The following is a 12,132-nucleotide window of genomic DNA, read 5'->3' as shown; positions in this document are numbered from 1 at the left end:
AGAAGAGTGAGTATGGGGCTGGGAATGTAGCTTGGTGGTAGAGAGTACTTGCCTAGCACACATGAAGCCCTGGGTTCAATTCCTCAGTACCATAAACAGAAAAAGCAGAAAAAGCCATAAGTACCTCTGTGGTACTTGAGCACAGAGAAGCTCAAGGACAGTGCTCAGGCCCTGAGTTCAAGCTACAGGACCAGCAAATAAAAAATAAAAAAGAGTGGGTATGATCAAGAGACCAAGACAAAAATCCCCACCTCTTTCCTATTTCAGCCTCCTATTTGACAACCCAGTAGAGTTCTGCCCCATACCATTCTAAACAGTTTTCCCTATATAGAAAGAGGTGAAAGGAGAGAAAAAGGAGAGAGGGGAGGGGGGAAAAAAGAAAAAGAGAAAGAGAGAAAAAGAGACAGACAGAGTCTTGAACTCAGGGACAGAGCACTGTCCCTTACCTTTTCGTTCAAGGTTACTGTTCTACCACTTGAGCCATAGCTTTACTTCTGGAGTTTTGCTGATTAACTGCAGGTAAGAGTCTCATGGATTTTCCTGCCCAGCCTGGCATCCTAAGATCCCAGCCTCCTGAGTAGCTAGGACTACAGGTGTGAGCCTCTAGCACATGCTGGTCACTTATTCATATATTGCTCCAATTGTTACCTTCAGGTAAGAGGTAGAATGGAACTGTGAAATAACTGAAATGTATAATCAGAAGGCTTATATTAAAAGCCATATTCCCACTGACTCTGTAACTTAGACTGACTTCTTCTAACAATGTTTGTTTCATTTGATTACAAAATGTACTGGGTGTGGAAGTGGCGCTGTAGCTCAAGTAGGTAGAGCGCTAGCCTTCAGCTGAAGAGCTGAGGGACAGCGCCCAAGCCCAGATTTCAAGCCCCACAACGGACAAAAAAAAAAAATGTACTGGGTGCCGATAAGCCTGTAATCCTAACTCCTCAGGAGGCTGAGATCTGAGGTTCTTGGTTCTAAGTCCTTCGGGGCACAGAAGTCCTAGTGAGATTCCTATAACCAATTAACTATTCAAAAACCAGAAGTGGGGACTAGGAATGTGGCTTAGTGGTAGAGTGCTTGCCTAGGATGCACAAAGCCCTGGGGGTTCAATTACTCACAACCACATAAACAGAAAAAGCCAGAAGTGGCACTGTGGCTCAAGTGGTAACAAACAAACAAAAAAACAGGAAGTGGAACTGTGGCCTAAAGTGTAAAGTGCAAACCGTGATCAAAAGAACTCAGGGACAGTGCCCAAGTCCTTAGTTCAAAAGTCCCATAACTGCCCCTCCCACACACACACACATTAAAGGAAAGAAATGACCTAAGTTCTAGAGTGGTTTTAAGGATTTAAAGAATAATCATATATGAAAGAATTGTTCAGTTAATGTTATGAACCAACTCTGCCCTAAGGTGAGAACACTAGCTGATAACCGAATATTACTAATTCAAAATGTCACCTGTGGGGTGGAGGCTTGGGGATTGAAAGAGATAGGGTCTCAAAGTTTCTACCCAAGGAAAACCGTACACTGTGACCCTCCATACTTGACCTTCCACACAGTGGGAATTAAAACAGTTTGCTTTTAGGAAAGGGTCTCACCTGACTTTTCTAGGATTGCCAAGAACTGTGGCCCTCCTGAGTAGCTGTGATTATAGACATGTGCCACCACTATTATCCTAGTTATTTTCTTAGTGCCAACCTAGGTGGACTAAGCCAGGAATGGTGGTGCAAAAGTACAATTCCTGCATGAAAAGGATTAAACATAATTGCAACAAGGAAGTCAACCTGAGCTAGATAACAAGATTATCTGACAAGAGCACTACCACTGAGCTATACAATAGTGATTTTCCTTTTAAAACTGTTCCCTAAATTCACTGTAGCAAAACTATCATTCTCCTACTAGCCAAAACTTGTGTCTGTCCAAATCCTACTCATAGTATAACCCTTACTTTAGAACTTACAATTTCTGCTTTTTAAATATATCCTCTCCCTTCCCATCCCATATCTATCCTTTCCTTCTCTTCCCTTATTTCTCTTCCACTCCTACCTTCTCCTTTTCTGCAATACCCCAGTCTAAAGCTACATCCCAGCACTGCCTTTGCAATCTCTACTCTCATCCTCCATGAATTCTTCATAGGGCCCAGGCACTGTCCCAGAGCTCTTTTGCTCAAGGCTAGTGCTCTACCATTTTGAGCCACGGCAATACTTCTGGTTTTTGAGTGGTTAACTGTAGATTAGTCTGCTGAGGACTTTTCTGTCCAAGCTGGCTTCAAACCCTGATCCTCAGATGTCAACCTACTGCATAGACAGGATTGTAGGCACGACCCACTAGCGCCCAGCCTCCACAAACACTTTTACAAAAAATAGTTGAGGGCTGGGAAGGTGGTTCAGTGGTGGAATACTTGCCTTGATGCATGAGGTCCTGAGTTCGATTCCTCAGTACCACATAAGCAGAAAAAGCCAGAAGTGGTACTGTGGCTCAAGTGGTAGAGTGCTAGCCTTGAACTGAAGAGCTGAGGGACAGCGCCCAGGCTCAAGAGTTCAGGCCCCAAAACAAAACAAAACAAAATGAATATTTTACAAAAAATACCTGAACTTAGAGAGCTTTCCTCCTCAACTATCTTTGCTAGAGCCTACTGTTGCCTACTGAACGGAATAAACCAATAGTCCAACATTTTGTTGTTTCTTCACAGCTAGCTTTCACTTCTTTTGGTTAGCTGCCAACCCTCTTCAGTATATGAACCTGCCAAATCTAATTAACGTAAGTATAATTAATATAAAATTGGTAGTCTTTGGAACAAGATTTGCCTATATTTGAATCCCATCTATCTTGCAAAGGCTCAGATAAATACAACACAGTATATATGACCTGTAAACCGAAAGGATACCTTTTACAGAGAAGATGAGAAGCAAAGCAATAATGTACTTCAGATTTCTTTACAAGGATTTTAGTAAAACAAAAAAAAAGATGGCTATCATGTATGACTAAACTACAGCAGTCAAAGCTTCCTAATTAACTCTGGTTTACCCTCCTACAAGTTACAAGTATCACCAACTGATCCTCTACATGAAACCTATACCAACATTTTACATATCCTTACCATGACAACTTCCTCCCACCTCTGCTTATCTGAATTTGAAAATCTAAATGTGGTCTTCTTGAGAAATCTTCTCTAGCCACAGGCAACTCAAGTATTGTCAATAAGGTAATATAGACTATTTGTTATTGATAGGTCTTTCTCACATATATAGTCAGCTATAAATATGGTGAAAAGGGAATGTGTGTAAGGAGGAAAAGAAAAAGCTCTGTACACACGTACAGCTAACAATTGGATTTCCAGGACTATGCATAAAGGAACAGGAAAGAATCTAATTTAAAAAAAAAAAAAAAGGGCTGGGAAGGTAGCTCAGTGGTAGAGTGCTTGCATGAAGCCCTAGGTTCGATTCCTTGGCACCACATAAGCAGAAAAAGCCAGAAGTGGTGCTGAGGCTCAAGTGGTAGAGTGCTATTCTTGAGCTGAAGAGCTGAGGGACAGCACCCAGCCCAGAGTTCAAAACCCACAACCAAAACAAAAAAAACAACAACAACAACAACAAAAGCTGTATATTTAAGTTTACTAACCAGATATTAAGTTTTCCTCTGAAGAGATTACCATCAGAATGACTCAGACAGGTATTCCAACTTTACAGTTAACTATTCTAATATACTAAATATTAGCTCAGAATTAGCTTCATTATAAGAGAAACTCAACAAAGACAAGCTCTAAAACTATGCATACTAATTCACTATTCCCCCTAAAATTTACGAGACATCAAGCTAGATTCTATGTACTTGGCACTAGGAATATAAATCCTTTCAAGTTGCTTTCAAAGTTGATAGAACACATAAGATCTGGATAAGACTTGGTAAGACAAACTACTAGATGTTTCATGGAGAAAATACAGTTACGGATATTTTTTCCTGGCCTCTACACAGTAACTATAATTCTAATTCTACCTTATTGAGAACTGAATGGTTCCTGCAAAGAAAATTATTTCTGCCACAAATAATGTGTCACAGTTCACAGAGTGTGAATCTGAATGTTAGTTTCTACCAGTTGACAAAATCCTTATTCTTCCCAGAAGAAAAAAAGGCAAGAGGAAGCCAGGCACTGGTGGCTCACGCCTATAATCCTACCTACTCAGAAGGCTGAGATCTCAGCACAGCCATTGAAAGCCAGTCCCAGGTGAACGTCAGTGACACTCATCTTTAATTAACCTCCAGGAAACCAGAAGTAGTGCTGTTGCTCAAAGTGGTAGAGTGCTAGCCTCAAGCGAAAACACTCAGAGACAGTGTCCAGGCCCGGAGTTCATGCCCCATGAACAACAAAAAAGTAAAATAAAAACAATTAAAAAAAAAAAAAGGAAAAAGGAGTTGGGCATCATCCTCACACATTCCAGAAGAAAACCTTTTACAGAGGTCCAGAGTCCAGATATTATTACAATAGTAATAATATCTGAAAAACTAGTGCCCAAACACAGTGAACAAGATAAGAACAACAACAAAAAAAATGAACAAGTCTGAAATAGATCCTACAGATCTATTCTATAGTTATGAGATATATGTATATGTACAATCTTATTTTATAAAAATGAGGAGATATGCATATTACTATGTACCTTGATTAGATGATATAATGTAGAAATTTTCTTTAGTATATATAAACACATTAACCATTTATGTTGTAAACCTTAATAAAAAGAAAATCCATGAGCTTAAGGAATATATTCTAGCTTCATGTTTTAGTTTATAATGTATACTAATAAAAATACAAATGTCCTTTGTCCATAGAGCACCTCATCTTGTTTCTTAATGTTGTGACCTGATGATGCTAGGACAAGCAACATACCGAATCCACAAAAAGCTTTTGCATTTATATAGGAAGAACCCCAAAATAGGAAAGCACTTTCATCATGAATACTGGAATTTCAGTACTAAGATTATTGCATACCTATAGATTTTCACCCACATCCAATTTTCTGGCTATTGTACCCTTCAATCGTATCAGTCCATCTTCAGTAATCTTTTCTCCGATATACTATGAATCTCAAGAGTTACTGCTTCCTCTGCCAAAAATGTCCTTTTGTCAAACAGACAAGCTACACGCTCCTTTATTCAAAAATCACTTATTTGTGCTACACTAAAACCCCTTTTTGTATCTACTTAAAAAATTAATTTTTTAATAAAGATGAAAGTCAAAGTACTCTTTGTCAGGTAGCATAGTCTACTTTCCACTGATTTTTTGTGGGGGGGACAACGACGAACAACAAGACAGTAAATACAAACGTCTACATAGTTAAAAAAATGCATTCAACTCAACGTGACTGAAATGTGATTCTGTAAATAACATATTTTTGTAATATAACATATTTAGGTAAACTTGGATGAGGAGGACTGAGATAGAAGGGGAGTGATGGTAGAAGGTCTAACATTGATCAAGATGCAGTACGTTCATGTTAAATTGGAACCCCTCTGTACAACTATTTAAAGATAATAGAAAATTAAAAATGTAAAATCAATTTAGTTCATAAAATTAAACCAGACTATGTGCATAACACATATCAAATCAGCTTTATTCTATTAAACCAATATAAAGAATTTTAAACTATGTACAAATCTAACAGCTGCAATAAAACAACCACCAAAGGCCATGGATATGGCCACAACAGTATGGTACTGAATAGTTCAACATATACTGAACAGTAACTGACCAATAAGTGCAACAGGAAGGAAAAACTGATAGTAAGGGACCAGAAGACACTGTAGGAAAGGAAATGTACTTATTAGCTGCACATGTAAATGTAACGCCTCTGTATATCACCTCTATAATAAATTTTTAAAAACTGTTACACATAACTCCAAAACAGTTTAAAAAAAAGAAAATATAAAGTAAAACAAAATCCCTTATTTCCGTGCCACTCAGCATAATTACAAGCAGATAAGGTATGAGAATTCCAAAGAGCAATAGAGCAATGTCGTAAGTGTTCTTCCAGAATCTTTGGGGCACCCATAAACTATTATGAAAGCAAAACCAAGTCCAACAGCAAAAACAGTGCTTATACACACACTGAAGTCCTACTTATAAGTGCAAAATTAATTAGAACCTTAACTTTACAGAGAGATTAAAAGAAATGCCAGGAGCCTCAGTAGCTCACATCTATAATCCCTAGCTATTACTCAGGAGGTGGGGATCTGAGAATCTCTGTTTGAAGTCAACCCAGGGAAGACAAATCCAATGGACTTTTATTTTTATCTCCACTTACCGAGCAGAAAGCCAGAAAGGTATGGTTCAAGTGGCAGAGTAACAACAGCTTTTTGGGGGGTACTAAGCAAGAGAAAAAGAGCAACTAATCTCAAGCCCTAATATTGGTGCATGTACCCCTGTGCATGCACACACACACACACACACACACACACACACACACACACACACACACACACACACACACACACACACACACACACACACACACACACACACACACACACACCAATACCATACATTCAGGGCACTAATGAAAGCAGTTAAGAAAAAAGTGATTATTCCTTTTACCTAAGAAAACAAATTCATCAATCTAGAATTCCACAGCTGACTTCTCTAACCTACCTGTTCTTTTCAGTAGCACACTACTGAAGTTAACTGCACTGCAGGCTATTGGGGTGCAACTTCAACTAACATTTCAGAAAATTAATAAATTTTGCTCCAATTGCTTCTCAGATTTGCTAGATGAACTCTGACAAAAATGTCTTTCAAGCCGGGCGCTGGTGGCTCACGCCTGTAATCCTAGCTATTCAGGAGGCTGAGATCTGAGGATGGCGGTTCAAAGCCAGCCCGGGCAGGAAAGTCTGTGAGACTCTAAACCACTAGAAAACCGGAAGTGGCTCTGTGGCTCAAGTGGTAGAGCGTTCACCTTGAGCTGAAGAGTGCAGGGATAGAGCCCAAGCCCAGAGTTCAAGCCCCACCACCGACCCAAAAAAAAAAATTTCCTTTTGTCAGACAAGCCCAAGCTCTTTTCTTTCTCTTGGAACTTTATCCACAGTCATTCAAGTTCTGGGCCCAGGTGGCTCACGCTTGAATTCCTAGCTATTCAGGAGGCTGGGATCTCAGGATCGTGGTCCAAAGCCAGCGTGGGCAGAAAAGCCCTGAAAAGCCCTGAGACTCTTATCTACACTTAACCACCAGAAAACCAGAAGTATCTGAGGCTCAAGTTATAGAGGACTGGCCTTTAGCTCATGGACAGTGCCCAGGCCCACAGTTCAAGCCCCAACGACTAAAGACAACAACAATGACAACAACAAAAAGTCAATTGTGTTAATAAAAGCTAAGTTTTATATTTTCCTTAATTTTTTTCCTTAGCAATTAAGTTCTTCCTTTTTTTTTTCCTACTAGCTTGCTCACTCCTAAATTCCTAATTTATGGTATCTGGTAAGTACACAATAAATACCTATCAGAGGGCATTTTTATACAAGCAGTAACTTTTTCTTCTCCTCAAATTACCTTTTACATCCTGTAAAGATGCAAACCCTTCACATCAACTTGTGATAATGCCCACTTTGTTTGCACGACTCCAATTTTCCTTTAAACCAACTTGATAAGAAAAGGATCATTAATAAATATGGAAAGGGAATGCTAGATTTTCACTTGAGTTCCTTGGGCCATTAATTACTACAAGTGCAAAATGGGTAAGAGAATATCATTATCTGAATGAAGTAATTTTGGTTGCATTTCTTTAAAATAAAATAAAGCCAAACTGGGCGTTGGTGGCTCATGCCTGTAGTCTTAGCTACTCAGGAGGCTGAGAGCTGAGGATCTTGGTTCAAAATCAGCCTGGGCAGGACCATCCGTGAGACTCTTATCTCCAATTAACCATCAGAAAACCCAAGTGGAACTGTGGCTCAAGTAATAGAGAGCTAGCTTTGAGCTGAAGAGCTCAGGGACAGCGCCCAGGTCCAGAGTTCAAGCCTCATGACTGACAAACAAATTTTAAAAATGCAACTCCTGAGCTGATACCAGTGGCTTACACCTGTAACCCTACCTACACAGGAGGCTGAGATCTGGGGGTTATAGTTCGAAGCCAGCCCAGATTTCAGTTCAGACTCTGGGCCTGGGTGCTGTCCCTCGCTCTTAAGCTTAAGACTAGCCACTTTCGGCTTTTTCTGCTTATGTGGTGCTGAGGAATCGAACCCAGGGCCTCATGCATGCAAGGCAAGCACTCTACCACTGAGCCACCTTCCCAACCCATGAGACTCTTATCTGGAAATGGAGCTGTGGCTAAAAGTGGTAGAAAATGTGCATTCACTCACACACTTGTGACACACATCTCAAAGTGAAGCATATGGGCCCTTCTGTTGAATTGTTTAGGAAAAGGAAAGGAATAACAAACAATGATGAAAGGAGTAAGATATACTGGGATACATTATATACACGCACACAAATATCACTAAGAAACCCTCACCCCTTGGACAGCTACAAAAACATATATTAACCTGAATATTAACTAAATATGAGTAACAATTTAAAGATAATCTCAAATTAAGAGGACAAATAAAAGCCTTTTCAAGTTAAAATAAAATTTTAATTTTAACAGTGTGTGTTTCAGAAACAGATCCTTGGGCTGGGAAGGTGGCTCAGCAGTAGAGTGCTTGCCTCTCATGCATGAGGCCCTGGGATCAATTCTTCAGCACCACATAAACAGAAAAGGCCAAAGTGGCATTGTGGCTCAAGTGGTAGAGCACTAGCCTTGAACTAAAGAGCTCAGGAACAGCGCCCAGGCCTAGAGTTCATGCACCACGACCAACCAAAAAATTAAAAAAACAAAAAATAGATCCTTACACAAAGGCACAATGCCTATGTACCTCTAATCATCTAAAGTAATATTTACTGAAATGAACTCCTGGATATGGAAACAAGAGCTTTTTTCCTTGCTGTTGTTTCTTTGTTGTTTTTCTTTTCTGTCTTGTTTGTTCATTTTGTGTGTCTTTGTTCAGGCAAGGGTGAGCACAGAAATGGAGGGACAAAGGGGTGACCAAATACAGCAGTCGTAATCACCCAAAACTAGGCTGAAAATGAACTACGTAACCTGTGAGTGCACACAGGAGGGCAAAACTGGGAGAGCAGGAAGGGGTGACATCGTCCAAACAGAAACCACTCTACCAGAGTTATGTAACTGTAACCCTTCTGTACATCACCTTTATAATAACAATTTTAAAACAAGTTTTTAAAAATATACTTTCCCAGCATGTGCAAAGCTCTTGGTTTGATCCCCAGCACTGGAAAAACAAACAAACAAACAAACAACAACAAAAAAAAAAACAGGTCTTGTGTTCTCTGCCTTTTTGGCCTTAGTAACTAGTACTGAGGACCAGTGGCTAATGCCTGTAGTCCTACCTATTCAGGAGGCTATATTCTAAAGATTATGATTCCAAGGCAGAACAGGCAGGAAAGATTCTATCTTGCAAATTCAATCTGTTATGTATCCTGGTCCAGTAGTGCCAGGAAGGGCCAGATAGAACTTCTCATGGCCAAAACTACTCATTATCTTTTCTGAAGTCCAGTAACAGCATAGAAAGAATTAGGCCCGCTGGGCGCTGGTGGCTCACGCCTGTAATCCTAGCTACTCAGGAGGCTGAGATCTGAGGATCACGGTTCAAAGACAGCCCGGGCAAGAAAGACTGTGAGACTCCGATCTCCAATAAACCACCAGAAAACCGGAAGTGGCGCTGTAGCTCAAGTGGTAGAGTGCTCGCCTTGAGCTGAAGAGCTGAAGGACAGCGCCCAGGCCCAGAGTTCAAGCCCCACGACCGACCAAAAAAAAAAAAAAAAAAAAAAAGAACTAGGCCCATATATATATATTATAATTTGATTCAAATTACTTTTAAGACATGACATGAATTCATATACAACTTCCATCAACCGAGATTTACTGATGTAAGTATTAAGCACCCAAAATATCCATGACATATCTTTTAGGTTTTGAACACAACCATAAAGACAAGGAACAAGATAGGATTGTTAGTGAGGAAAATGTTAATTTAGGCCATATTTTAGAAAAAGTTTTGAATTAGCAATAATCGCACCTTGTATAAACCTCACTGGCTATGATACTTAGGTCATACTTTGTTACAAATACAAAAAGAAAACTTTCTCACAATCCTAGTAACTACTCACAGACGCAAAAATCCAAAATTAAATCACACATTTCCTTCAGAAGTCACCTTCCTTCTCACAGTAGTAGCTGATCTGAGATCTGTTATTATCTGTTGAGATACAATGACAACATTCTTCAGCCCAGTTTTCCAAATTGCCAATTTTCCAAACCTTCACGATACAAGTTTCATTTAACACAAACCCTTACACAAAAACGATTAGCAAACCAGCAATATCTTTATGGGTTATAGGGACGAGTTTGGCATCTACCTAAATATCTTGTACTAACTTTAAAAGCAATGCACACAATCATGTTCCTTAGCACCCAGGCTATGACCACGGTTTCAAGTCATCACGGAAAAGCCTCGATTACGAAACCATCAACACTAAACAGAGCACACACACATCCACTAGGCTGTGGACAGAGGTAGTCCTCTCAGAAGCTGCCATTTCTTCTGCTGGTTAGTGAATTTTTGTTCCTACCAAGTTAGTTGTGAAATCCGCGTGCACACCCCATACCAAATCTGTGGGGCGGTGGAGGCTGAGTCATTCCTCGGAGTAACTTTACACCGATTCTCGCCGTCTGGGGTCGGGACAAAGACATCATCTCTCTGTCCCTCCCACTCGGTAGGCGTTCGTCCGGCCTTGGCCCAATCCCTCTCTCCGGTTTCGGGAGCCCGACACTCCGTAAGGGCTGAACCCTGGCAGCCCTGACAGCCGGTGAGGACGCGTCCCGGTGGGCACGGGCGTCTCCCAAGCCCGGCCGCTCCCGCAATTCTGTCAGGTGCGGATCAGAGGCGAGCTCGGGGAAGAACCGCCGGGGCTGACCGCGGAAAGGAAGCCGCAGGCAGCGCCACCCGTCCCCCCGCCACCCCTCCCCAGCCCAGTGGGCCAAATACTCGAACCGCTTTTGTTCCCACCGGAGGCTGATGCTCAGGGAAAGCGGGCGCTGGCTAACACCTGCGGCGGGAGCAGCCACCTGCGCGCGGGCGGCCCGGGCCCCTGGGGCGCACGGACAGGTCGTGCCGGGCCGCGCGGCCGCCGAGCCCGAATGGGGGAAGGGGATGCGGGCGGCGGCTGCACTTACCCGGCAGCGCCTCCTCCTCCGCCGGCGGCAGCAGCAGAGCCGGTGACCCCCAGCACCATCTTCTGCCGCCGCCTCGTCCTCGGCGGCGGCTACCAACTGCCCATTCGGCGCCGCCAACCGACACAACCGTCGGCGTCCCGGGCGCCCGTCCGCCCGCGGCTGCCCCGAACCCCGAGCGCAAGGGAGGGGTCAAGGGAGAGAAGGACGCGGCCAGGCCCCTCGGCTCTGTCGGAGGGCCGGGAATCGGAGACTGCGGTGAGGACGGGGATCTTGGGCGGGCAGAGCCGAGGGGCCCGGGCGGCCGGGGGACCCCAACGCAGCTCCGAGGGCTTGGCAGGGCCGGGAGCACGGCCGCGGCTGGGTTTGTTATTGTCGACTCCGGCTCTCCCACCGCGAAGCACGCCGGGAAGCTGCCGGCGGGAGGGGGAAGGGCAGTGGAGAGGCTGGTGCGCAGGTCCGGAAGTCGGGGGGCCGCCGGGAAAGGGGCGGCTCCTCTTCTTGTGGCGCTGGGCCTGGCGGGTGACCGGGCTACCCTCCTCTGACCCAGCTACCTTCCGCTAGTGCTGGGGCTCGTCGCGTGCCCGGCGCGGACCTCCCAAAGGTGAGCTTGACCTTCCCAGCTACAGCTAGTCTGGCCTGCCTTAAGCTGACCCTGCCGGATGTTGACTGCTGCCCTCGGGCCGACAGCTCTCCCCTCGCAGCCCATCGCCGAAGAACTCGGGCCCACCGAGAATTGAGCCCTCCTCCCTGGTGTCTGGGGTCGACCGCCGGACAGACGGAGATCTGTGACGGGAGGAGACTGGAAGGCCGTGCCGGAGACCCCAGTCGTGCCGGCTGGGACGCGCATGCACAGGCTGCTA

At 43.4% G+C, this 12,132-nt stretch overlaps 1 protein-coding gene across 2 annotated transcripts in view; it reads right to left on the bottom strand.

The window, feature by feature from the left end:
* Rb1cc1 (RB1 inducible coiled-coil 1) overlaps window positions 1-11,668 on the bottom strand; it is an 84,526-nt gene extending 72,858 nt beyond the window's left edge. For both annotated transcript variants that reach the window (XM_042696118.1, XM_042696120.1), the window contains exon 1: window positions 11,273-11,668. The gene's annotated coding sequence lies outside the window, so the exon portion shown is untranslated. The remainder of the gene's footprint in view (window positions 1-11,272) is intronic.
* Window positions 11,669-12,132: the final 464 nt, after the last annotated feature.

The sequence above is a fragment of the Dipodomys spectabilis genome, unplaced genomic scaffold (assembly GCF_019054845.1).
Source record: "Dipodomys spectabilis isolate Male_0828 unplaced genomic scaffold, ASM1905484v1 ptg000199l, whole genome shotgun sequence".
NCBI classification, from domain to species: Eukaryota; Metazoa; Chordata; class Mammalia; order Rodentia; family Heteromyidae; genus Dipodomys; species Dipodomys spectabilis.
Note: the sequence above shows the minus strand (reverse complement) of the source record. Positions and strands in the feature narration are given on the sequence as shown.